The sequence below is a fragment of the Neoarius graeffei genome, chromosome 1, assembly GCF_027579695.1.
Source record: "Neoarius graeffei isolate fNeoGra1 chromosome 1, fNeoGra1.pri, whole genome shotgun sequence".
In the NCBI taxonomy this organism is placed as follows: domain Eukaryota; kingdom Metazoa; phylum Chordata; class Actinopteri; order Siluriformes; family Ariidae; genus Neoarius; species Neoarius graeffei.
This window is the reverse complement of record NC_083569.1, coordinates 73,009,431-73,035,258: the sequence shown is the minus strand read 5'-3', so window position 1 is coordinate 73,035,258 and position 25,828 is coordinate 73,009,431. Positions and strand designations below refer to the sequence as shown.

The following is a 25,828-nucleotide window of genomic DNA, read 5'->3' as shown; positions in this document are numbered from 1 at the left end:
GAGGACAGCAACATCGAGAGATGTTGTTCCTCCTGACCTCTTCTGCTGCTCGCTACTACTACTGTTGTCATGCCGACCAAGGCTGTTGTGTTTCCCGCTTGTGGTCTTGTCACTCGTCACTTCCGGAAGGGGCAGTACTGAAGTAAGTAGCTCGACTATGTAGCTTGATAGGGTTTACATGCACTAACACTACGTTCAGACTGCAACCTGAAACGACCCATATCCGATTTGTTGTGAAATCTGATTTTTTTGTTAGGCCGTTCACATTACCAATTATATGAGACTTGTATGCGATCTCCAATATGAACGGAAGACGACCCAAAAGTGTCCCGCATGCGCAAATTGACACATAATAAGCACATCTACGTAATACGTAAACAAAAAAAAAAGCGCACTCTTAATGTTTAATGATTTCTTTTTTTGTTTGTTTGTTTAATTATCTGGTTAGTGTTAAAGTGTGAGGTCTCATGTGTGTTTTTGTTTCTGAACTGAAATGAAAACCTGTAGCCTGGTAACGAGGGTTGACTCCTAAATGTCTCTCTAATTTCTATATAAGTGCACTACATGTTACTAGGAAGTAATGGATTTTTAAACTCTATATATAGTGCACTCGAGCTTCAGTAGGCAGTCATTTGGGATACGGCCGCTGTATTACCAAACTCTTAATTCAGGCTTAATAATTTGCACATATTTATTTCGTCATATTAATAAACTTTTTCTACATTTTTATAAATATTTATTTAGATTGTTTATAGCCAGCTGAATTCTGCAGCTTCTCTCAGCGCTGGCTCAAGGTGCAGAAACACCAGTGCAGTTTGCGATGGAGATGAGGCGAGACCTGGCGATGTGGTTTTTGTGGCGGCGGCGGAACTCACACAATAATCTGATTAACAGCAGACTAATGAGACCGAAGGTGTCAAATTACTGGAAATTTCCAGAACAATCTTATAATCTTGTAATACAGGATGGTTTAAGTTATAAATCAGTTATAGAAACTGTTTTATTTAATCAGGCTAACAGATCAACATCCAGGTCCCTACCAAATCCACCATTAGCTTGATCAATTCTATAAAAGTCTATTTAAATTCTGAAAACTGTACAAATGTTGTTGTTTTCCACCAAAGAGGCGGGATTAGCCAACGCAGAATAGTGACGTTTGTCTCTTGTTAATGACGTGTAGGTCGCATGAATGCGAACTGTCCGGTCAGACTGCAGTCGCATGTGAAAATATCGGATATGCATCGGAATTAGTGTCCACATAGTGTCGGAATTAGGACCACATATCCAAGCGGCCTGGGTCGCATGTGAAAAAATCGGATCTGTGTCGTTCAGATTGTCAATAACAAATCGGATACAGGTCGCATATGGGCAAAAAAATCGGATATGGGTCGTTTCCGGGTGCAGTCTGAACGTAGTCTAAGTAGCTCGGCTACAATCGCATAATCTAGGTCGCGTAGCTCGATTACAAGAAATCCAGTTCGTTTTGATTTCAGCCGAGCTAAGGTGTTTCCATGGCATTTAGAACTTCGATTTCAGTCGAGCTACGGCAGAAATTCGATTTTCTCTATGTGCATGTAAACGCACTGACTGTGTCTGAACTTTGGCAAATAGCCAAAAAGATTTTTACAAAATGGTTTTTGGCTAAAATTTTCTTTTTTTTTTCTTCCTGCCTATAACTTCGATACCCCAAGTTTAGGAAACTATAAAATATATTCCACCAAACAATGTAGCAATGTTTTTATTTACTTTTTGATTTTGACTCGGCTTTTCCTGCAAAGATCATCTTAGGTTGTTTTTATTTTAGACTTAGGTTGGGGAAGCCATGCCCTGTTGGTTAGAGAACCAGCTTTGGAACCAAAAGGTCACTGGTTTGATTCCCTGGACCAGCAGGAATGGCTGAAGTGCCCTTGAGCAAGGCAGCTAATCCCCAACTGCTCCCCAGGCTGCTCTGGGTATGTTGAACGTCACTCTGGATAAGAGCGTCTGCTACAGTAAATGCTTGTAGTGTAATGTAATGTAATAAGGAGCGAATTTAACAAACAACATGCTAAAAACAGTCAGTCTGTCTAAAGATATCTAAAACTCTGCTTCTTAAATGTGATTTCCTCACATAGTGAGTGTTGCACTTTGAACAAGTTGTTGGAGTTACATGGTGTAGTGAAACAGACATGCGTCTAATCATTATTTGAAACCAGCAGTAGACAAGTACCAGTTGTCTCAATACCAGTGAAGTTCATAAGTCAGAGTCCGAATGAAATTTTGAAATGCAATCCCCCCCCCCCCCCTTTTTTTCCTCTTTCAGGGTTAAACAGTGTTAAAAAATAAAAAGTTCTGGTTGAGATACATTCGAAAAAGAAACATTTCAGTTCAGGAAAGCCTGTATTTTTTTTTCTGCAGAAACATATAGGAGAAAATGTCAAATTTTACCATGTGAGGGGTTTTCCAGTGGCACCACACAAATACTTGAAAGGCACCTCCTGCTATCGACAATTCAATCTAATATACCTTTACACAAATGCTAACAGCTCCCAGATATCCTGTACAAATAACTCTCAAACATTTTGGATAATATTTTGTGTGTAAATCCTTCTGTGTTGTATGCTTGATTCACCACAGCCAAAAAAGGCAAAAGAATAGGCAACTCGAACATATTCCTAAATGTGTAGAACACTATATTTAGACCATCTACACTGTAGTGGTTTGATTATACTCTGTCTGAAAACATCAAAATGCAACAAGTGGGTTTTGTGTCCTCTGCTATAATAGACCAGTGTTCATAAAGCATCCCAGCTGCTCAGCATTAATGAACTTGGACATGAACAACCCGAAACACACAACACATCTGATGTTTGCATCGATTAAATCAACTCAGCTCTGTCTACACAGTTAACCTGATTTGGACATGATGGGTTGAAACTGCTCATATGTCAGAACCAGAGCAGAGCAGCCACCATAAACTGGGATTTTCAGTGAAAAATGCTATTCAGATACTCTCAGTTTTACCCAAGGTGACAGGTCAGGCACAAGAGCTCCATTGAGACGTCTCACTGAATTCAGCAGCATCTCCCTTATTCACAGGTCCTGTTTGATATTCACTATGGCGGTTAAACCACCACTGGAACTACAAAGACTTTCTTGAGAAGTGACCGAGAGTAGAGACATCATTTTGGAGCAATGTGTTTATAATACGTTATCAGTGAAACCATTCAAATGGAACCTAGGCAACATTTCTTGAATATATATTGATAGGAGTTGTATGCAGCTGTGTTTAAGGTTATATAGAAGAAGCAGAAGCGCACTGGATCCTTTAAGATCTTGTTTAAGTAGATCATTACATTATATGGCATTTCGCAGACACTCTTATCCAGAACGACGTACAACGAGTGTAAAAGTCAGGTAGATGAAGTGCTGAACGTCTAGACAAGAAAGTTCTAGTACCAATTGAACAAGTGGCAATAATACTTAGTGTAATATTCTGTTGAAGTATCAATACTCAGCAAACAGCCAAGGAAACAAACCAACCATACAAACTACAACTAAATAGAGATCAATGGATCATAATTTAAAAAGTGACTGTTACAAACCAACAGTGAACATCCCTTTACAAAATTAACCATATATCTTGTTTTAAAAAACTTGTGTTTGCAAAATTTTGGTATGTCTATCACGTTACATTACTAGTGTAGCAGTAAAAAAAAAAAAAAGTGTCAAGAAAATAACCTTACTATCGATAAATTAAATAAAAGACTATAGAAAAATGATTTAACTATGATATGACAGGATTGTAATTAAATATGTAATATGTAGAGTAATGTAAGGGTACCGCAGTGCTGTCATGATGAAATATGGAGTATATAGTCACTGTAGTACAAGGCAGTATCATTAGTTTGATAACCATAAAAACATTCAGTTATTATAGCTGTGAAATTAACATTTCACAAAAACAAATCGCATTTATCCAGCATCAGTGTTGGTTTTTAGGTTAATGAGTAAAACAGCAAGATTAAATAAATTAAAATCTCATGAAATGAGACATAATTAATCTCTCATAAATAATCTCTCTCACACACACACACACGCACACACACTTCCTCAGAAAAACATGACACATGTGGATAGACATATCATGTTAAACAGGAAATCCCAACACCCTCACATTATAGTAGCGTAAAAGAATGACTATAAACCTAAACTTCGAATGACACATGATTCACACACTTATAACCCACACACAGTATACACATACACTAGTAAATAATACATTAACTCAGCTATACACTCAAACACTCTGTAAACACACAGTCACACACAACCTGACATCACAGACACATACAATGCATCTGTACGTACAATCATAACACAAATTTAGTCATCCATGCGTATACACACACAGGTTCCATTTCACTCTACCTGTAGTATCTGAGCCAGATGGTGTGTGCTAATGGGGCAGAAATTCTTCAGTCAGTGCTCAGTGCACAGCCAGATAGGACCAGTCCAAATGGAGCATGAGAGACCAAAATCCACACAGGAGACAGAAACAGTGAGAAAGAGATAAAGAGAGAGGAGAGAATGTGTGTGTGTGTGTGTGTGTGTGTGTGTGTGTGTGTGTGTGTGTGTGTGTGTGTGTGTGTGTGTGAGAAAGGGAGAGGTCTGCTCTCTCCATCTGCTGCCTTCTCAAGTAAATCAGTGCAGGGCCACGGGGCAGCCAAGTGCAAGCGTAAAGTAAACACTCAGTGAACTGGAGGGAAAGAGGAGGAGAGATGTGGAGAAGAGGGGAGGAGATGAAACGAGATGAGGGGATGGAGAAAAACAGAGATGAGCAGAGGAGCAGTACAGTTTTAATAAGAACTTCTCATGGGATCTGCTTCCTATGTGCTCTATATACAATTGGGGATAACAACAAACATGAGAAATACAATAATGTATCCACTGGGCTGAACTGGCCAAAAAACCCCGAAAATATGGCAAGCTTGCACACTATCAACCCTGACATCACGTGATGAAGTCCTACATATTCTCATTCTAGTAGCATCTATTGAAAGCTAATTTAAACACAAGCAAGACACCTTAAAAATGTCAACAATTTCAAGATGAGAAGCCCAATACTCGAGTGCATGACATCAAATTACCCTGACAGCAAATTTTGTTTGGCCCGCATCTGGCACGAACCATCCTTAAAATCTGGCTCAGATGCACATCCCAGATCTGGGCCAGCATACAGTGGTGCTTGAAAGTTTGTGAACCCTTTAGAATGTTCTATATTTCTGCATAAATATGACCTAAAACACCATCAGATTTTCACACAAGTTCTAAAAGTAAAGAGAACCCAGTTAAACAAATGAGACAAAAATATTATACTTGCTCATTTATTTATTGAGGAAAACGATCCAATATTACATATCTGTGAGTGGCAAAAGTATGTGAACCTCTAGGATTAGCAGTTAATTTGAAGGTGAAATTAAAGTCAGGTGTTTTCAATCAATGGGATGACAATCAGGTGTGAGTGGGCACCTCGTTTTATTTAAAGAACAGGGATCTATCAAAGTCTGATCTTCACAACACGTTTGTTGAAGTGTATCATGGCACGAACACAGGAGATTTCTGAGGACATCAGAAAAAGCGTTGTTGATGCTCATCAGGCTGGAAAAGGTTACAAAACCATCTCTAAAGAGTTTGGACTCCACCAATCCACAGTCAGACAGATTGTGTACAAATGGAGGAAATTCAAGACCATTGTTACCCTCCCCAGGAGTGGTCAACTAACAAAGATCACTCCAAGAGCAAGGTGTGTAATAGTTGGCGAGGTCACAAAGGACCCCAGGGTAACTTCTAAGCAACTGAAGGCCTCTCTCACACTGGTTAATGTTCATGAATCCACCATCAGGAGAACACTGAACAACAATGGTGTGCATGGCAGGGTTGCAAGGAGAAAGTCACTGATCTCCAAAAGGAACATTGCTGCTCATCTGCAGTTTGCTAAAGATCATGTGGACAAGCCAGAAGGTTATTGGAAAAATGTTTTGTGGATGGATGAGACCAAAATAGAACTTTTTGGTTTAAATGAGAAGCGTTATGTTTGGAGAAAGGAAAACACTGCATTCCAGCATAAGAACCTTATCCCATCTGTGAGACATGGTGGTGGTAGTATCATGGTTTGGGCCTGTTTTGCTGCATCTGGGCCAGGACAACTTGCCATCATTGATGGAACAATGAATTCTGAATTATACCAGTGAATTCGGGCAGTATGGTGGTGTAGCGGTTAGCGCTGTCGCCTCACAGCAAGAAGGTCCAGGTTCGAGCCCCGTGGCCGGCGAGGGCCTTTCTGTGCGGAGTTTGCATGTTCTCCCAGTGTCTGCGTGGGTTTCCTCCGGGTGCTCCGGTTTCCCCCACAGTCCAAAGACATGCAGGTTAGGCTAACTGGTGACTCTAAATTGAGCGTAGGTGTGAATGTGAGTGTGAATGGTTGTCTGTGTCTATGTGTCAGCCCTGTGATGACCTGGCAACTTGTCCAGGGTGTACCCCACCTTTCGCCCGTAGTCAGCTGGGATAGGTTCCAGCTTGCGTGCGACCTAGATAAAGCGGCTAGAGATAATGAGATGAGACCAGTGAATTCTAAAGGAAAATGTCAGGACATCTGTCCATGAACTGAATCTCAAGAGAAGGTGGGTCATGCAGCAAGACAGCGACCCAAAGCACACAAGTCGTTCTACAGGTACAAAACACTTAAGTTGTCTACTGATAGTGTGCATGAGGTAAGGGTTAGGGCTAGAAAACTAATAGTATACCTAGAAGGGTAATTGCAGTATACTTCAAAACTAAAAACTGAACTAGATGTATATAACCAGTAACTAATAGTATATTTCTAATATGCTATAAAGTATACTTTTATAAACTAAAAAGTGGACTAGAAGTGTGTAACGAGTAAACCAATAGTATATTTCCAGTATACTACAAAGTATACTTTAGTAAACTAAAAAGTGGACTAGAAGTATAAAACAAGTAAACTCATAGTATATTTCCAGTATACTATGAAGTATGCTTTTGTTTCCTTGATGACGGAAGGAAAGATCCTCAGAAACGAGAGAACGCCACCAATAATGCTTTTGTAAACTAAAGAGTGGACTACAAGTATAGAACTAGTAAACTATAAGTTTACTTGTGGTATACTTGCAGTACAAAATAAAAAATACTAGTTGTATACTCAGAGTTTCCTTCTTCTCTTAGACTTAAAGTATACTTTTTATAAACTAAAAGTGGGCCAATTTAGTCCCAAGAAGTATTAGATTAGTTTACTTACAAGTATACTGTAAATACATTGATATCAGTATACTTGGTACACAAAAGTATACTTAAGGAAATATACTTTACTTAAGTATACTTAATAAAATGAACTTGAAGTATACTTCTTTTTGATAAGGGGTGTCAACAAACTTTTGGCCATATGGTATGGAACACTGGCAGTTCTTTCAAAAACATGCCAGATGTTTGAAGGGTAATGACAGCTAAATCCATAGCTGATATTTTTTTGCAAAAAGGAGCCTAAACAGGCTGAGACTGACACAAGATAATTGCATACTCCACATACTCGGAGTTCTCCTTGTGAGGTAACAGTAGATAAACAACTTTTTTTGTTTGAATGGGAATGACCGAGGAAGAGTAGCAAAGAGATCTGACACATACTGTATTATACCTCAATATGTAATGAAATAATAGTGCTACAGTGGATTTAGCAAAAAAAAAAAAAAGAGAGAAATGTGAAGCCCTATTATTTATTTTACTTTGACTCAGCAGACTATGTGCGGACGCTGATTCGGAGAGAACTTTTAAGTAGGTTAATATAGTGTTCATAATCTTTACTGATGAAGATAGCCAATTAGGTAACATGAGCTAAACTGACTGGATTCTGGGAGGGTTTTTAAAATAAACATTTATAATTCGTCTTAATAATTTGACTGCTGAATCTGGCCTAATGACTGACATGAACTTATCAGATTTCTAAGAGATGTTTAAAGTAATATTCATAAATATTTTTCATTGACGAATCTAGATAACATCAGCTAACCTGACAGGATTTCTGAGACTACTTTTATCCACATAAATGTTTACAATCTTCACTGCTAATGACAGCCAGATGGCTAACATAAGCTAAATTGGCAGGACAGTTCAGAACACCACACTGAGTGCAATCATAAAAACTACACCTACTCAAAAACATTTAGTTTGTATATGTTTGAGTTCGTATGTCAACTCAAGATATGTCCATTTGTACCCATTAAAGACACTCTGGTCTGTAATCTGCAAAACAGGGGAGTCCTGAACCCATCTTTCTCCTGTATGTTCTGTTCTGTAATGACTTCGTAGCTATTACTCTTAATGACTGCAGTGTGAAACAAACCTCCATGCAATCTCAAATGTCCACTGCACTGTGGGTGGTGATCTAACACAGAATAAATCTTTGAGCAACACTGACCTCATTCATTTATAACAGAGTACAAAGAGTGCAGAGTACAGTACCAGTCAAAAGTTTGGACACACTAACTCGTTAGTAGGCTTTTCTGTATTTTGACTATTTTTGACATTGTACAAACCCCATTTCCAGAAAAGTGTGGATGTTTTCCAAAATGCAATGAAAACAAATATCTGTGATTTATTAATTCACTCGAACCTTTATTTAACTGACAAAAGTACAAAGAAAAGATTTTCAATAGTTCAATAATAAAAAGACAGGTTTTCCACCAACATCAAGCCCAGCAAACTAATGGTCTGCCCTGTAATGTAAAGTTGGGTCGAGGAATGAAACCAGGCAGGGTTCTGGTAAAAATTGTTTTAGCTGTCTTCTCTTAAAGAACTTAAAAGAATTTAGATTGAACTGAATAATCTCAAATGCTTCTTGTAGCTTTAAAATAGTCCCAGCAGGTGACTCTGAAGAAAAATACTGTGTGTTTGAACACCGCCCGCTGTAAACACTTTGCATACACCCCAATGACCGACTCCACCAACCGCCACAACACCACCGCACACGATTCCCTCATTGGCACAGTGGAGCACCACAAATTGCTACCTGGTCTGTGGGAAACACTGAAACCGGACTAGCATGATCAGTGACAATCTCCATATGGAACTACTCGGGCAGCTATGCACTGGGTGCTTATGTGGATGGGGAGTGGAGTATGTCCGAATGTGGAACACTCACATGGCAGCACGCCATCGCTTGGGGATAATGAGAAAATTAAACAAAAGACCAAAATTTTCAAGACTGACAAGTCTTTTTGTTAGGCATATCAGGTGAAAATTTAAATTCAGTCCAAATTGCTTAAAACTGGTCTTACTGAATTCAGAATTGAATGCAGAACAACATACTTTTTACAGAATTAAAATATGTTTATCCATTCTTGAGATATTACAAATCAAAGATTGAAGAAACGGCTTAATCTTCAGAAAACTATTGTAATATTCTGTATGAAGATCACATGGTCCAAAATGGGCCTCATTAATGAATGAGATCAAATGTTTATTCTTAATAACTTTTTTTTCAAGATATTTACATGGAAATTAGCAGGCACTGAGACTGTTGTATACTGAATACAAAGTTTGAAAAATTAGTAAAAACCAATTATGCAACTTTGTATTTAATTAGCATTAATTATGCTAACTAGGTTTAAAAAAACAAACGTTAAATTGGCACACTCGATAAAGTTAGGAAATATTATTTCTAATACCCTCTTTGTGCTCTGTAGGCCTTTGTATTTCTAAGTAGGGCCTACTAGTGTTTCTATGAAAGAATATAAATGATTATTTTGATTAATATTCACAGCTTTCAAGGCTAACCTCAAAAAAACTGTGAGCCACATCCAATAAACAATTCCAGTTAACTGAATTGAAATTAACACGTTTCTGACTTCTGGTTTTAAAAAATATCTTTCCGACCATGAAGATCTCAATATTTTTCATCAAAACAACTATAGTTATATTCTAAAATAGTTATTTATTTACATGAATCAGTTTGATTTGAAAAATAAGTAGGTAAAGCTATGAAAACTTACTTCAAAGTCTCCAGTGAATCATAACATCAAAACTAGCTGATGGAAAATTTTGCTGAATACTTCATCAGAAACAGTGAAAGCAAGAGAACATCCCTATAAAAGTTATCTGATTGATATTCACGAGTAATCCAGTCGGAAACTGATCAGAAGAGAGAGAGAGAGAGAGAGAGAGCCTGACCGCTTTCCCATGACTCAAAAAGCACCGGCATCTTCCCGACATCACGTGAGCAGAGAGTGGACTCTATTGTACCAACTTCAACCTGCCGTTACTCCCAAAGTACTGAACAGATCTTAATGAGATAAATTTCTTTGGAAAGCAGAAATTATAAGCTTTTTAATGATGGTATTCACAATAGAAAATATTCAAGAGTTAAGCAATGACATATTTGGAAACTCAAATGAGTGCCTGCATGCACAATTTTCACATCATGACCAGCGAGCGTCTTTTTCAAGCCTGTCGGCAATATTGTGGGCATAGCGATAAGGAAACATTGCGTATCAGCCCAATATGCTGAAAAAGGCCTAGTTAGAACCCTGCATTGTGTGACATCACCTTTCCTTTTAACAACACTTTTTAATTGTATGGGATTTGAGGATACTAGTGGTTTCTAGAAGACTTCAGCTGCTCAATAGTCCGTGGTCGCCGTTGTCTGATTCTCCTCTTCACGATGCACCATACATTCTCAATAGGAGACAGCTCTGGGCTGGCAGCAGGCCAGTCAAGCACATGCACTCTGTGTCTATGAAGCCACACTGCTGTAGCCCGTGCAGAATGAGGCCTGGTATTGTCCTGCTGAAATAAGCATGGACTTCCTGGGAGGAGAAGTCACCTTGATGGCAACATATGTCTCTCTAAAATCTCAATATATGCCTCTGTGTCAGCGGCACCTTCACACACATACAACTCACCCATACTGTGAACACTGATGCCCCCCATACCATCACAGATGCTGGCTTTTGTCCCTTTCTCTGATAACACAATGGATGGTCGTGTTCACCTTTGACACTGAGAACTCGACGTCTGGTTTTTCTGAAAACAAGCTGAAATGTGGACTCATCTGACCACAGCACACGTTTCCACTGTCTTTGGGTCCATCTGAGATGAGTTCAGGCCCAGAGAAATTGGTGGCATTTCTGCATGCAGTTGATTAATGGCTTCCTCCTTGCGTAATACAGTCTCAGGATGCATTTCTGGATGCAGCGGCGGACTGTGTTAAGTGACAACTTTTTTTTCCGAAGTACTCCCAAGCCCATGTGGCTATATTTGACACATTAGCATGATGGTTTCTCAGGCAGTGCCACCTGAGGGCTCGAAGGTCACACACATTCAACAGTGGTTTCCAACCTTGCCATTTACGCACTGAGGTGTCTCCAAATTCTCTGAATCTTTTCAAAATATTATGTAGTGTAGATTTTCAAAGACCAAAATTCTTTGCAATCTTGCATTGATAAATGTTCTTTTTGAATTGACTAACAATTCTTTAATGAATTTTGACTTAAAGGAGTGAGCCACGACCCATCCTTGCTTGTAAAGACTGAGCCTTTGGTGCTGCCCCTTTTATACCTAATCATGATACCAATTAACCTGCTTATTGTCGAATCTTCCAAAATGGCGTTACTTGAATATCCTATAAATTTTTCAGTCTTATTTTGCCTCTGTCCCAACTTTTTTTTTGAGTGTGTTGCAGGCATCAAATTCTAACTTTGTATATATTTAGAACATACAATTAAGTTGGTCATTAAAACTATTGAAAAACTTTTCTTTGTATTTTTTCAGTTACATAAAAGTTCATGTGAATTAACAAATACACGATTTTTTCACAGATTGTTGTTTTTATTGCATTTTGGAAAATGTTTCAACTTTTCTGGAAATGGGATTTGTAGAACAATACTGAAGACATCAAAATTATGAAATAACATACAGACCATACAGTGGTGCTTGAAAGTTTGTGAACCCTTGAGAATTTTCTATATTTCTGCATAAATATGACCTAAAATAACATCAGATTTTCACACAAGTCCTAAAAGTAGATAAAGAGAACCCAGTTAAGCAAATGAGGCAAAAATATTATACTTGCTCATTTATTTATTGAGGAAAATGATCCAATATTACATATCTGTGAGTGGCAAAAGTATGTGAACCTTTGCTTTCAGTATCTGGTGTAGTTCAGTATCTTGTGCAGCAATAACTGCAACTAAACGTTTCCGGTAACTGTTGATCAGTCCTGCACACCGGCTTGGAGGAATTTTAGCCCATTCCTCCATACAGAACAGCTTTAACTCTGGGATGTTGGTGGGTTTCCTCACATGAACTGCTCGCTTCAGGTCCTTCCACATTTCCATTGGATTAAGGTCAGGACTTTGACTTGGCCATTCCAAAACATTAACTTTATTCTTCTTTAACCATTCTTTGGTAGAACAACTTGTGTGCTTAGGGTCGTTGTCTTGCTGCATGACCCACCTTCTCCTGAGATTCAGTTCATGGACAGATGTCCTGACATTTTCCTTTAGAATTCACTGGTATAATTCAGAATTCATTGTTCCATCAATGATGGCAAGCCGTCCTGGTCCAGATGCAGCAAAACAGGCCCAAACCATGATACTACCACCACCATATTTCACAGATGGGATAAGGTTCTTATGCTGAAATGCAGTGTTTTCCTTTCTCCAAATGTAACACTTCTCTTTTAAACCAAAAAGTTCTATTTTGGTCTAATCCATCCACAAAACATTTTTCCAATAGGCTTCTGGCTTGTCCACATGATCTTTAGCAAACTGCAGATGAGCAGCAATGTTCTTTTTGGAGAGCAGTGGCTTTCTACTTGCAACCCTGCCATGCACACCATTGTTGTTCAGTGTTCTCCTGATGGTGGACTCATGAACATTAACATTAGCCAATGTGAGAGAGGCCTTCAGTTGCTTAGAAGTTACCCTGGGGTCCTTTGTGACCTCGCCATCTATTACATGCCTTGCTCTTGGAGTGATCTTTGTTGGTCGACCACTCCTGGGGAGGGCAACAATGGTCTTGAATTTCCTCCATTTGTACACAATCTGTCTGACTGTGGATTGATGGAGTCCAAACTCTTTAGAGATGGTTTTGTAACCTTTTCCAGCCTGATGAGCATCAACAACGCTTTTTCTGAGGTCCTCAGAAATCTCCTTTGTTCTTGCCATGATACACTTCCACAAACATATGTTGTGAAGATCAGACTTTGATTGATAGATCCCTGTTCTTTAAATAAAACAGGGTGCCCACTCACACCTGATTGTCATCCCATTAATTGAAAACACCTGACTCTAATTTCACCTTCAAATTAACTAATCCTAGAGGTTCACATACTTTTGCCACTCACAGATATGTAATATTGGATTATTTTCCTCAATAAATAAATGACCAAGTATAATATTTTTGTCTCATTTGTTTAACTGGGTTCTCTTTATCTACTTTTAGGACTTGTATGAAAATCTGATGATGTTTTAGGTCATATTTTTGGAGAAATATAGAAAATTCTAAAGGGTTCACAAACTTTCAAGCACCACTGTATATGGAATTATGTAGGAAACAAAAAAAAAGTGTTTAAAAAACAAAATATGTTTCATATTGGGGTGGCACGGTGGTGTAGTGGGTAGCGCTGTTGCCTCACAGCAAGAAGGTCCGGGTTCGAGCCCCGTGGCCAGCGAGGGCCTTTCTGTGTGGAGTTTGCATGTTCTCCCTGTGTCCGTGTGGGTTTCCTCCAGGTGCTCCGGTTTCCCCCACAGTCCAAAGACATGCAGGTTAGGTTAACTGGTGACTCTAAATTGACCGTAGGTGTGAATGTGAGTGTGAATGGTTGTCTGTGTCTATGTGTCAGCCCTGTGATGACCTGGCGACTTGTCCAGGGTGTACCCCGCCTTTCACCCGTAGTCAGCTGGGATAGGCTCCAGCTTGCCTGCGACCCTGTAGGACAGGATAAAGCGGCTAGAGATAATGAGATGAGATGAGTAAATAACCCTGTTCCACAACTGTAGTAATCCATATTATGTCAAGAAACGCTCAGCTAAGGAAAGAGAAATGACATCGATCATTACTTTAAGACATGAAGTGACTTTTAATTAATTAAAAGTAAATAAATGAATGAATGAATTAGAAGGTGTGTCCAAACTTTTGACTGGTGCTGTATGCAAAAGTTTAAAAGTAAGCAGTATGTGGGAAATGACAGCAACAGCTCATATGAATACTGGGATAGAAAACAAAAAGCCATAGTGAGTGAGAAACAATTACTGCTCAAAAAATCCAGTGCAGGCTTCCTGTAGATACACAGATGGAAGTATGCTGTCAGAGCACACACCCTAGGCACGCACAATAACACAACAAACAAAAGCACCAACATACTCCTTCGTCAGTGTTTTTAACTGACAATAAGTGCTGCTTCTATCACATGACCAGAATCCTACAGGGTTTTAATCACAATGGAGCTATAAAATTTCTTCTTCTCTCTGTGGGTATGTTTTTACAGCTTAGTGGAGAACAAATGTCCCCACATGTATAACAAAATCTGATCCAAATACGGAAAAAATGCTTGCATATATATTTATTTGTTTGCTTATTTTAAAAAAGCCAAAAGGTTTCTGTTTACTGATATTAAAGTTAATGTTGGAATTAAGGTGTAAGCATTGCATTAATTAGCTGCATTAATAATTATGCCAACAGAAGTCACAAAAATAGCAACTGTGTATTAAATACTCTCTCTCTCTCTCTCTCTCTCTCTCTCTCTATATATATATATATATATATATATATATATATATATATATATATATATATATATTTTTTTTTAAATACCTTGGCTGTTGGTGCAACAAAGAGAGAGAGAGATCTATACTCACAAAGCCCTTGCCTGGAAATCTCTACACAAGCTCAACAAAATCTGGACTACTGATATGCCAAACAAGATCAAGATACAGTTATTCCAAGCAACTGTTGACACGATCTTTCTGTATGGAAGTTCCACTTGGTCGCTAACCAAGCAGGAAGAGATATCTCTAGATGGCACCTATACCCGCATGTTGAGGAAGGTTCTAAATTTTAGCTGGAGGGACAGAGTTGATAAGATGTTATATGGTAAACTATTCGAATCCGTAGACTCAATCTTGCTGGTCACATGTTCAGAGAAAGTCGTCGCCTGCCCCTCACACAGTCACTTGGCAGCCAATCCATGGTTCCTTGTCACGTGGAAGACCACAGTCAACATTCATCGACACGCTCCTCAGAGACACAGGTCTGCAACACATCGACGAGCTGGAGTCTAGCATGTTGGATAGGAACGTTTGGCGTAATCATTCTCGTTGTCCTGAGACATCGACCTGAGTAGTAGGGTGTGTGTATATATATATATATATATATATCACATCACATCACATTATCTCTAGCCGCTTTATCCTTCTACAGGGTCGCAGGCAAGCTGGAGCCTATCCCAGCTGACTATGGGCGAAAGGCGGGGTACACCCTGGACAAGTCGCCAGGTCATCACAGGGCTGACACATAGACACAGACAACCATTCACACTCACATTCACACCTACGGTCAATTTAGAGTCACCAGTTAACCTAACCTGCATGTCTTTGGACTGTGGGGGAAACCGGAGCACCCGGAGGAAACCCACACGGGGAGAACATGCAAACTCCGCACAGAAAGGCCCTCGCCGGCCCCGGGGCTCGAACCCAGGACCTTCTTGCTGTGAGGCGACAGCGCTAACCACTACACCACCGTGCCGCCATATATATATATATATATACACACACATACAGTAAATATATATATATAAAATGTGTGTATATGTGCTTGAATGCATAAGTTGTCACTCATCACTCAAGGAGTCTTTTCCTAGCTTTGTGTGTGATAATAATGCTCTTAAAATGATTACAGTAAGTATGTCATGCTCCCAACTAAAAATACTGTATAAAATATAAATTTTAAAAAGTGCCAGATACAGGCCACAATGAATTCGTCTTTAAATTTCGTACAAAAGTTAGTTTAGTAAAATAAAAGGATTTTTTTTGTTCTTAAAAAAACTCAAGGAACCCATCCATTATCCATAATCACTTATCCTGTGCAGGGTCACAAGCAAGCTGGAGCCTATCCCAGCTGACTACGGGTGAGAGGCGAGGTACACCCTGGACAAGTCGCCAGGTCATCGCAGGGCTGACACAGAGATACACAATCATTCACACCTACAATCAATTTAGAGCCACCATTTAGCCTAACCTGCATGTCTTTGGACTGTGGGGGAAACCGGAGCACACCCACGCAGACACATAGAGAACATGCAAACTCCACACAGAAAGGCCCCTGTTGTAGGGTGACCAGACGTCCCAGTTTTACGGGACAGTCCCGATTTGGGGTTGTGTGTCCCGAGTCCCGACAAAAGTCTGTCGGGACACGGATATGTCCCGGTTTTCGCCACTCGCGACGTTTGCGACTGAGCAGCGTGGGAATCATTAGCGGAGAAATGTCTGCATTTACTATTTTGATGAATTGACAGGAATCGCAAACTTTCCTGGTTACTGCCCCCTGGCCCTGTGGCATGGGTGTTTATTTAGCCACATTATTCCAGACAACAGAACGTGTTGCCATGCAACAATAAAATAAACATTAACTGGCGCGAATGTTCTTTGTCTAGCAGCTAGCAGCAGTAATGCCGCAGCAATTATGCCGAAAAGAAAATGTACCTTTTCCAAAGATTTACAGGGCACCTACCCCTTCCTCCGAGAGGTGCAGAACAATGCGCACGAAGCCGACTGCACACACTGTAAGTGCTTTGTTCTTGTACTGAGTTGGGTAGCCTATGCTGCAAATGCTGTGCGCTCCTGTGGGGGCTTTCCTCGGGCTGTCGCCCCTCTCCTCCTTTACTGCTGTTTTGTTTGAGTGTATATTTACGGAAGCCGTGAGAGGCCCTTCATATAATCTTTTTTTATTCACCTTGTTATCCCGAGATAACGACATAATTAATTCAGGATCTCGAGAAAACAACACAACTAATTCAAGAGCTCGAGAAAACAAAACCGTTATTCCATGATCTCGAGAAAACAAAACAATTATTTCATGATCTCAGCTGGATCACTGTATCTCCGTCGGTAGAGACGAAGCCGGGCCAGTCTTCTGCGGAGGTGCCGCGGACTAATTTTGAAATTATCCCTTATTAAAAGACTTAATGCAATCTCTCCCTGTGTCAACCCCTGATCAAAATATTGCCTTATTAGGTGATCGATTATTCCAGACATTCTAATGACCAAAGTTGCGTCTGTACAGAATGAGAAATAGCCCCAAAGTCAGCATATCACAAGTCTCTTGGCGCACCTGAATGAACCATTTCTCAGCTGTTTACTCGAGATCATGAAATAATTGTTTTGTTTTCTCGAGATCTCGAATTAGTTGTGTTGTTTTCTCGAGATCCTGAATTAATTATGTCGTTATCTCGGGATAACAAGGTGAATAAAAAAAAGGATTATATGAAGGGCCTCTCTCGGCTTCCGTAGTATATATTCTCAAATCACTTGTCTCTTTTTTGTTTCTGTTTAACATACCATTCTGACAGTTTATTGCTGTGTTGAACAGCTTGTTGCACCTTCCATTAAAGTGTTCACTTTTGTACACATCTTCTTGCTTTATTCATTCAGTTGTGGGGAATGGTTAGTAAGGTTGATTCTGACCTAGGCTATGTTGAGGTCACATATCTACTTTTGAAGTTCATGCTATAGTGCATACAATTTTAGAGATATAGCCTACATGTGCATATGCATTCTTCTTGGTGTTCTCACAAACAGGTGGAATAAATCAGTTTAAATTTGGCCTATGGACATAGCCTGGCCTATTCTCAGCCATTACAAAATCTGTTGTCTGACCATAATTTAACTGATCTGTATACCACTATGCTACTAGATAACAAAATGCCTATTTGTTTTATTTCATGTGAGATGTTGATAAATGTGAGCTTCAACAAAATGATAAGAGCACCTCTCTGAGTGTCACGTTTACGTAAAAAAAAGGTGTGCGTGCACGAGCGAGCATGGTCGCGCGCAAAAGTGTCCCGGTTTCAGACTCGGGAAATCTGGTCACCCTACCCTGTTGTCCACTGGGCTCAAACCCAGAACCTTCTTGCTGTGAGGCAACAGCGCTAACCACTACACCACCGTGCCGCCAACTCAAGGAACCCCTTTTTTTAAATTATGTAAATATTGAATAAATATCAGTGATGCTGTCATGAGAGTGATAGCACAGCAGAGCCCCATACTTATAGAAATACATCAACCTGATGATTTTTAATGGCTTGACCGTACGACATCCATATGTACATACCATATGTGTACCACCACAGGGAACCCAATCGTAAGTGCAAGGTAATGCTTGACCAACAGGCAACAAAATTGTATCTTTATTTACATAAGATAGATGGGTTTTTATCCAGCACTTACTTTTAATTTGCTTTTTTAAAATAATGTGGGGTTATTTACTAACACATTTTATAGAAAATACTCACGACAGTTTCATATAGAAGGGTGGTAGACGGATGTAAGTGCAGGAAGAGTTTTATTGAAAATACGGTAGCGAGCAGACCTACACAGAGACAAAGGCAGAGTCGAATAACAGGCAATAAGGCACAGACAGGATATCAGAGGTAATACAATACTCAAAATCCAAAACACAAACAGGGTCAAAACCAGAAAAGCGATATAAAAACGAAGCTTTCGCAAAGTCTGTCTGTTACTGAGAGACATTATATGATTGCGCTCTAATTAGGAACATGTGCACGCTAATTAGTGATGCGCACACTTTACAGTCTGGCTGCGTGCCGAGCTCCAACGCGTGTGGACGTGACAGATGTAACCAGACAACTGTTTGACATGTCAAGTTTGATATTTGATCATAACTATATAGACCCCTTCACAGTAAACGTCATTCATACATAAGAGGAAATTGCGCGCGCAGCCTGGACCCAAAAAAGACTCAGCGACGGTAGAGACGAGAAGAAATATTTGGAAGAAATGCCTAGTTGTTGTGTTTTCGGGTGTCAGAATCGTAGCAGTGATGGGGTTAAAATGTACAGAATTCCAGCAGGATCTCACCCATTCAAAAAAAATCGCCGACGTCTATGACTACAAGCCATCAAACGTGTAGACTGGGATGAAAGCACTATCAAAAATGCGCGGGTTTGCATCGCCCACTTCATCACAGGTAAGATCAGGCTATTTATTAAATCTTTCTTTTTTATTCTTTCTAGTCTTCGTTTATTGATGCAGCAAAATACTTTGGTAACGTTTGTCTGATTAGCTGGGTCATAGTTACACAATGTAATGAATATTGTTAGCATGTTAACTTAGCTTTGCATGCAATTTTGTTTGTAGGAGAGCTCTCGCTTGACTCAAGCAGTCCAGATTTTGTGCCATCATTATTTGTGTATGCCGAAAATCACAATTTTAAAATAAGGATGGAAAGGTAAAATTGTGTGCCCTCACTCTAAATGCCAACTTACGTTGACTGCTCTAACCTAGCTCCCGCCCCGTTCAGTTTCATTTCTGCTCTCTGCCTCTCGCTTTTTACGCAGCTCTGATTTCTCTTAGCTGCAATCTTTACACTATCATTCCTTTCATGCCATTACCTCCTGCAAATTGCTGTTTAGTGTTGGTATTTGCTGTTGTAGCTAAAGCCACATTGCCATCACATCACTGGCATAATTTGATTAAAACAAAATGAATATGAATGTCCCATTGTTAATCAAGTTGTAGTCTCGCTGTAACCAGAATGTTGATGGCAGGCTACTTTTGTAAATAGTTTTTTTTTTTGAGTTTGACATTTTTTGTAAATAGTATGACTGCCTTCAGGTATCAGAGGAAAACTTACTAACATCGTCCGTCCACTCTTAAATTAAATGCGGATCCGGTAGGCGATGTCCACTTGTTAGAGTTAACTTATTTATGTAGCATTCTCGATCTTGTTATGACAATTGTTTTGCATAATCTGACAGCTCATAATGCCGGTCTATGGGCAGCACCATTGTTTCTGGGTCCAGGCTGCGTGCGCATCCTGGCAACGGTCGGTTTGTTTACAAACATGCGAAGGGGTCTATAGTAATGATGTAAAGTGAAAGCGCTGGTTCACTGCTGTCTACCAGGCACCCAGCAGAGTCACAATATAATAAATGTCGTGGTGGTGTTTCTGGCACAAACCTGTATTCATAACTGCGATGCGTATCTCATTATTGGTATCACTGTCATGGGACAGAAGCATCTTCCTGCTCAGTGTCGTCAGCAAGGTTTTTGCTCAGGCTTGTTTGACTCGCCTTCAAAAGCTGGACAAACATGTCTACCCAGAGTCATAGCGTGGTTTCCAAGCTGGTAAGTCTACAGCAGACATGATCTTCTCTCTTTGCCAACTCCAGGAGAAGTGTAGAGAACAGCAGATACCCCTGTACGTTGCTTTCATTGACCTCACTAAGGCATTTGATCTGATTAGCAGAGACTGTCTTTTCAAGATTCTCCCAAAAGCTCGGATGCCCACCAAAGTTTCAGAGCATGATTGAATTATTCCATACTGACATGAAGGGCACTGTGCAGTTCAACAGTAGCACCTCTGAGCCCTTCAGCATTCATAGTAGTGTTATGCCATCAGCGTTCTCTCCCCTACACTCTTTGGGACTTTCTTCACTCTTCTTCTGAAGCACGCCTTTGGTACCATGACAGAGAAGATCTACCTGCATACTGGATCAGATGGTAGGCTTTTCAACCTCACCCAGCTTAGAGTCAAGACAAGGGTTTGCTAAGTCCTTATTAGAAATATGCCATTTGCTGATGATGCAGCAGTTTTGACACACACTCAGTAAGAACTCCAGTCACTGATAGACTGCTTCTCCATGGCCTGCAAAGACTTCGGGCTGACCATCAGCCTAAAGAAGATAAGCGTCCTGGGACAGAATAAAGAGGCATTGCCTGTCATCACCATTGATGATTACGAACTAGATGCCATCCACCAGTTCACCTACCTCGGATCCACCATCACTGACAACCTTTCTCTGGATACAGAAACTGACAAGAGGATTGGGAAGGCAGCTAGAACACTCACTCGTCTCACCACTCGAGTATCGAACAACCCCAAGCTGACAGTGGCTGTGTACCGGTACAATGCCTGTATCATCAGCCCATTGTGATACAAAAGCAGGTCATGGACTACATATGCCAGACAAGAGGGAAGACTTAGCACCTTCCACTTGAGAAGTATCCATTGTATCCTGGGTATTTCCTGGCAAGACAGAGTGCCCAATGCCAAAGTCCTGTCCCATACTGGCCTCCCTAGCATGATCACTGTGCTCAGACAATGTAGACTGCGCTGGCTTGGTCATGTCCACTGCATGAAGGATGGTCATATTCTGAAAGACATTTGCGTTATAAGGACGTCTGCAAAAGAGACATGAAGGTGCTTGATATTGACACTGAGTCCTGGGAGGACTGCACAAGGTGGAGAAAAACCCTAACCCAACATCTCAAGACAGGGGAAGAGAAACTGAAGAATGCAGCAGCAGAAAAGCAGACATGCAAAAAGAACACAGCAATTCCAATAGACCAGAGACTACATACAAATGCAGCCTTTGCAAATGAGACTGTCATTCTCAGATTGGTCTCTTCAGTCACAAATGACGGGCGGCACAGTGGTGTAGTGGTCAGCACTGTCGCCTCACAGCAAGAAGGTTCTGGGTTTGAGCCCAGCGGCTGACGAGGGCCTTTCTGTGTGGAGTTTCCATGTTCTTCCCATGTCTGCGTGGGTTTCCTCCGGGTGCTCCAGTTTCCCCCACAGTCCAAAGACATGCAGGTTAGGCTAATTGGTGGCTCTAAATTGACCGTAGGTGTGAATGTGAATGGCTGTTTGTCTCTGTGTCAACCCTGCGATAACCTGGTGACTTGTCCAGGGTGTACCCCGCCTCTCGCCCATAGTCAGCTGGGATAGGCTCCAGCTTGCCTGCGACCCCGTACAGGATAAGCGGTTATGGATAATGGATCGGGTCACAAATTATGCTGTTCCAGCTGAAGAAACAACCAGGACAACTAGGAAGCACTACCCATGGTCATCACTGACTGACAGAGGCCCATCACTGTCACAAGACAATGCAGCAATTTACTGATGCAAAATACACTGCACAATTTGATGGTTCATATTATTATCTCATCTCATTATCTCTAGCCGCTTTATCCTTCTACAGGGTCGCAGGCAAGCTGGAGCCTATCCCAGCTGACTACGGGTGAAAGGCGGGGTACACCCTGGACAAGTCGCCAGGTCATCACAGGGCTGACACATAGACACAGACAACCATTCACACTCACACCTACGGTCAATTTAGAGTCACCAGTTAACCTAACCTGCATGTCTTTGGACTGTGGGGGAAACCGGAGCACCCGGACACGGGGAGAACATGCAAACTCCACACAGAAAGGCCCTCGCTGGCCCCGGGGCTCGAACCCAGGACCTTCTTGCTGTGAGGCGACAGCGCTAACCACTACACCACCGTGCCGCCCTTATTATTATTATTATACTCAGGTTGATTTTGTGCCCTTGTAAATATTTTGCTCATACTGTCATCAGTAGCTCTGCTTTTAGGCACTGCCTAAATATCTACACTCACTGGCCACTTTATTAGGAACACCCATCCACCTGATGTTTTATGCGGTTCTCTAATCAGCCGATCCCTTGACAGCAGCACAATGAATCAAATCATGCAGATACAAATCAAGAGCTTCAGTTAATGTTCACTTCAAACATCAGAACGGGAAAAATTGTGATCTCAAAGTGTGACTTTCACTGTGGCGTGGGTGTTGGTGCCAGATGGACTGGTTTGAGTATTTCAGAAACTGCTGATCTCCTGGGGTTTTCACACACAACAGTCTCTAGAGTTTACACAGAATGGTGCGAAAAACAAAAAAAATACTGAGTGAGCGACAGTTCTGTGGGTGGAAACAAACACCTGGTTGATAAGAGAGGTCAGAGGAAAATGGCCAAATTGGTTCAAGCTGCCAGGAAGGATATAGTAACTCATATAATCACTCTTTACAAACGTGGTGAGCAGAAAAGCATCTCAGCATGCAACAGCAGAAAAATTTGGGTTCCACTCCTGCAGCCAAGAACAGGAATCTTAGAATCAAGAACAAGTTCCTATTAAAGTGGCCGGTGAGGGTGTATTACAACAGTGTGATAGAAAACAAGTTCACAAAAATGCCCAGACACAATCCAGGAAGCATTAACTTTACAGGAAACTATCAAACAAAATGTAAGACAGCTAACTGAGAACATTATCATAATAGGGTTAGGGTAATGTATTCTAGAGAAGTGCCATGTATCTTAAGTAATAGGATAGTCTGGAAGATTACAGAAATAACTTTCCTGCAATGCTCACAACATATACGTAGCTACCCAGTAAGTTAAAAAAAATCATGAAAGCATATATATGATCTCAACAAAATACTGCATGAAGGAATATTAATGAATGTTACCTGAGAAAAAAGGTCTCAGAAGATCCATAAAACTTGACAGATTTAATGTTCTATGAACAAAAATATCCCTGTAACATAATGTCTTGAATTTGCTCTGCTGCTAACCTAGAATTGTTAGCTGCGATGTTGTGTGGAGTGCAAGGTATGAAATCTGATGTGTCGAGCACTTGCGCAATCAAGATCTCTCAAGTATTTCTTATCTCTGTCAGATACCTGAACTTCAGACTCAAATATTGCCCTATCATTCTGTCTTAAAACATTCAAGAGGCCAGAAAATATTTTACTGCAGAAGAGATCTCTTTGTGGCTGGCTTCAGAAATAGAATGTGAATCTGGTGCAATGAGTATTCTAGTGAAGTCCTTACTCCAACTGAGGTATTCAATGTTTTAAAACTCAGACTAGTTTGTTACGGCCTTCAAAGGCTTTGCCACCCTCTGCCCCTAAAAAAAAAGATTTTAAAGGAAAAGAACTCCAGGAAGAACCCTATAACAAGTGGATCCATGTGATCACAGAAAACAAAATGTGACCACTGTCCCAGTGGATGGATACATTTTCCATGGATGTGTGAATGTTTGCATCCGATCATGCAATTGTACAGGAAGAAGTGTTACTCAGCTTCATATGTTTGACCCTTGACCCCACATCTAAGTTCCTCTTATCCTGTTTTGGCCAAAATAGGCTTGCATCAGGTGAATAGGTGACTCATACACACTAAATATTGTATAAATATTCCAAAATAATGGAATGTAACTAAAATATTCAGACAGCATTAAAATGTCCTTTTTATTTTATGTGTTTCAGCCACAACCACAATTCAGGATGACATACATACATACATACACACACATATATATATATAAATTTACCAGCTGGGAGTTCCGTATCGTGAAATACCGTGACCGAGGTCTTGAAAATACTGACCTTGGCCTCTGGGCCAAGGTCAGTATTTTCAAGGCCAAGGTCACAGTATTTCACAATACAGACCGACCTTAAGCTGATAAATAATATCTCATCTCATTATCTCTAGCCGCTTTATCCTGTTCTACAGGGTCGCAGGCAAGCTGGAGCCTATCCCAGCTGACTACGGGCGAAAGGCGGGGTACACCCTGGACAAGTCGCCAGGTCATCACAGGGCTGACACATAGACACAGACAACCATTCACACTCACATTCACACCTACGGTCAATTTAGAGTCGCCAGTTAACCTAACCTGCATGTCTTTGGACTGTGGGGGAAACCGGAGCACCTGGAGGAAACCCACGCGGACACGGGGAGAACATGCAAACTCCACACAGAAAGGCCCTCGTCGGCCCCGGGGATCGAACCCAGACCTTCTTGCTGTGAGGCGATAGCGCTGTTTGCATGTTCTCCCCGTGTCCGCGTGGGTTTCCTCTGGGTGCTCCGGTTTCCCCCACAGTCCAAAGACATGCAGGTTAGGTTAACTGGTGACTCTAAATTGAGCGTAGGTGTGAATGTGAGTGTGAATGGTTGTCTGTGTCTATGTGTCAGCCCTGTGATGACCTGGCGACTTGTCCAGGGTGTACCCCGCCTTTCGCCCGTAGTCAGCTGGGATAGGCTCCAGCTTGTCTGCGACCCTGTAGAACAGGATAAAGCAGCTAGAGATAATGAGATGAGATGAGATGAGATGAGAAATTCTAACAGAAAATGAAAGTGCCCAAAAGGGAAACCATATTTAGAACAAACCTGCTACAAGCTCATCAAAAACCTGTTTGACAAGCTACGTCAGCTTCCATTTTTTTAAATTTTCCATTTAGGTTTCAACAGAACTTCCAAAGACATTGAGGTTGTAGGTCATCTTTTTTGTTGTATTTTCTCCCCTTTGCTCCTCAATAAACTGCTGGATTTGCTCGGCGTTAGCAACAGTTACAGGTTTTTGGCTTTCTCCTGAAATCTTTTTTTTTATTTCGTCTTCATCAGGGTAATAAAACTCATTTTCACTGTGAACATTGTCGTTACAGGCGGCACGGTGGTGTAGTGGTTAGCGCTGTCGCCTCACAGCAAGAAGGTCCGGGTTCGAGCCCAGTGGCTGACGAGGGCCTTTCTGTGTGGAGTTTGCATGTTCTCCCCGTGTCTGCGTGGGTTTCCTCCGGGTGCTCCGGTTTCCCCCACAGTCCAAAGACATGCAGGTTAGGTTAACTGGTGACTCTAAATTGACCGTAGGTGTGAGTGTGAATGGTTGTCTGTGTCTATGTGTCAGCCCTGTGATGACCTGGCGACTTGTCCAGGGTGTACCCCGCCTTTCGCCCGTAGT

The 25,828-nt window shown here is 40.9% G+C and overlaps 1 protein-coding gene across 3 annotated transcripts in view; it reads right to left on the bottom strand.

Moving 5' to 3' along the window:
- Positions 1-25,828, bottom strand: part of arhgap36 (Rho GTPase activating protein 36) — a 104,769-nt gene that overhangs the window by 57,530 nt on the left and 21,411 nt on the right. The window contains exon 1 of one of the 3 annotated variants that reach the window (XM_060923443.1): positions 23,556-23,664. The exons of 1 other annotated variant lie outside the window; for it this stretch is intronic. The gene's annotated coding sequence lies outside the window, so the exon portion shown is untranslated. Of the gene's footprint in view, positions 1-4,410; positions 4,687-23,555; positions 23,665-25,828 lie in introns of those variants that run through there. One more of the 3 variants, XM_060923355.1, reaches the window with a different exon arrangement.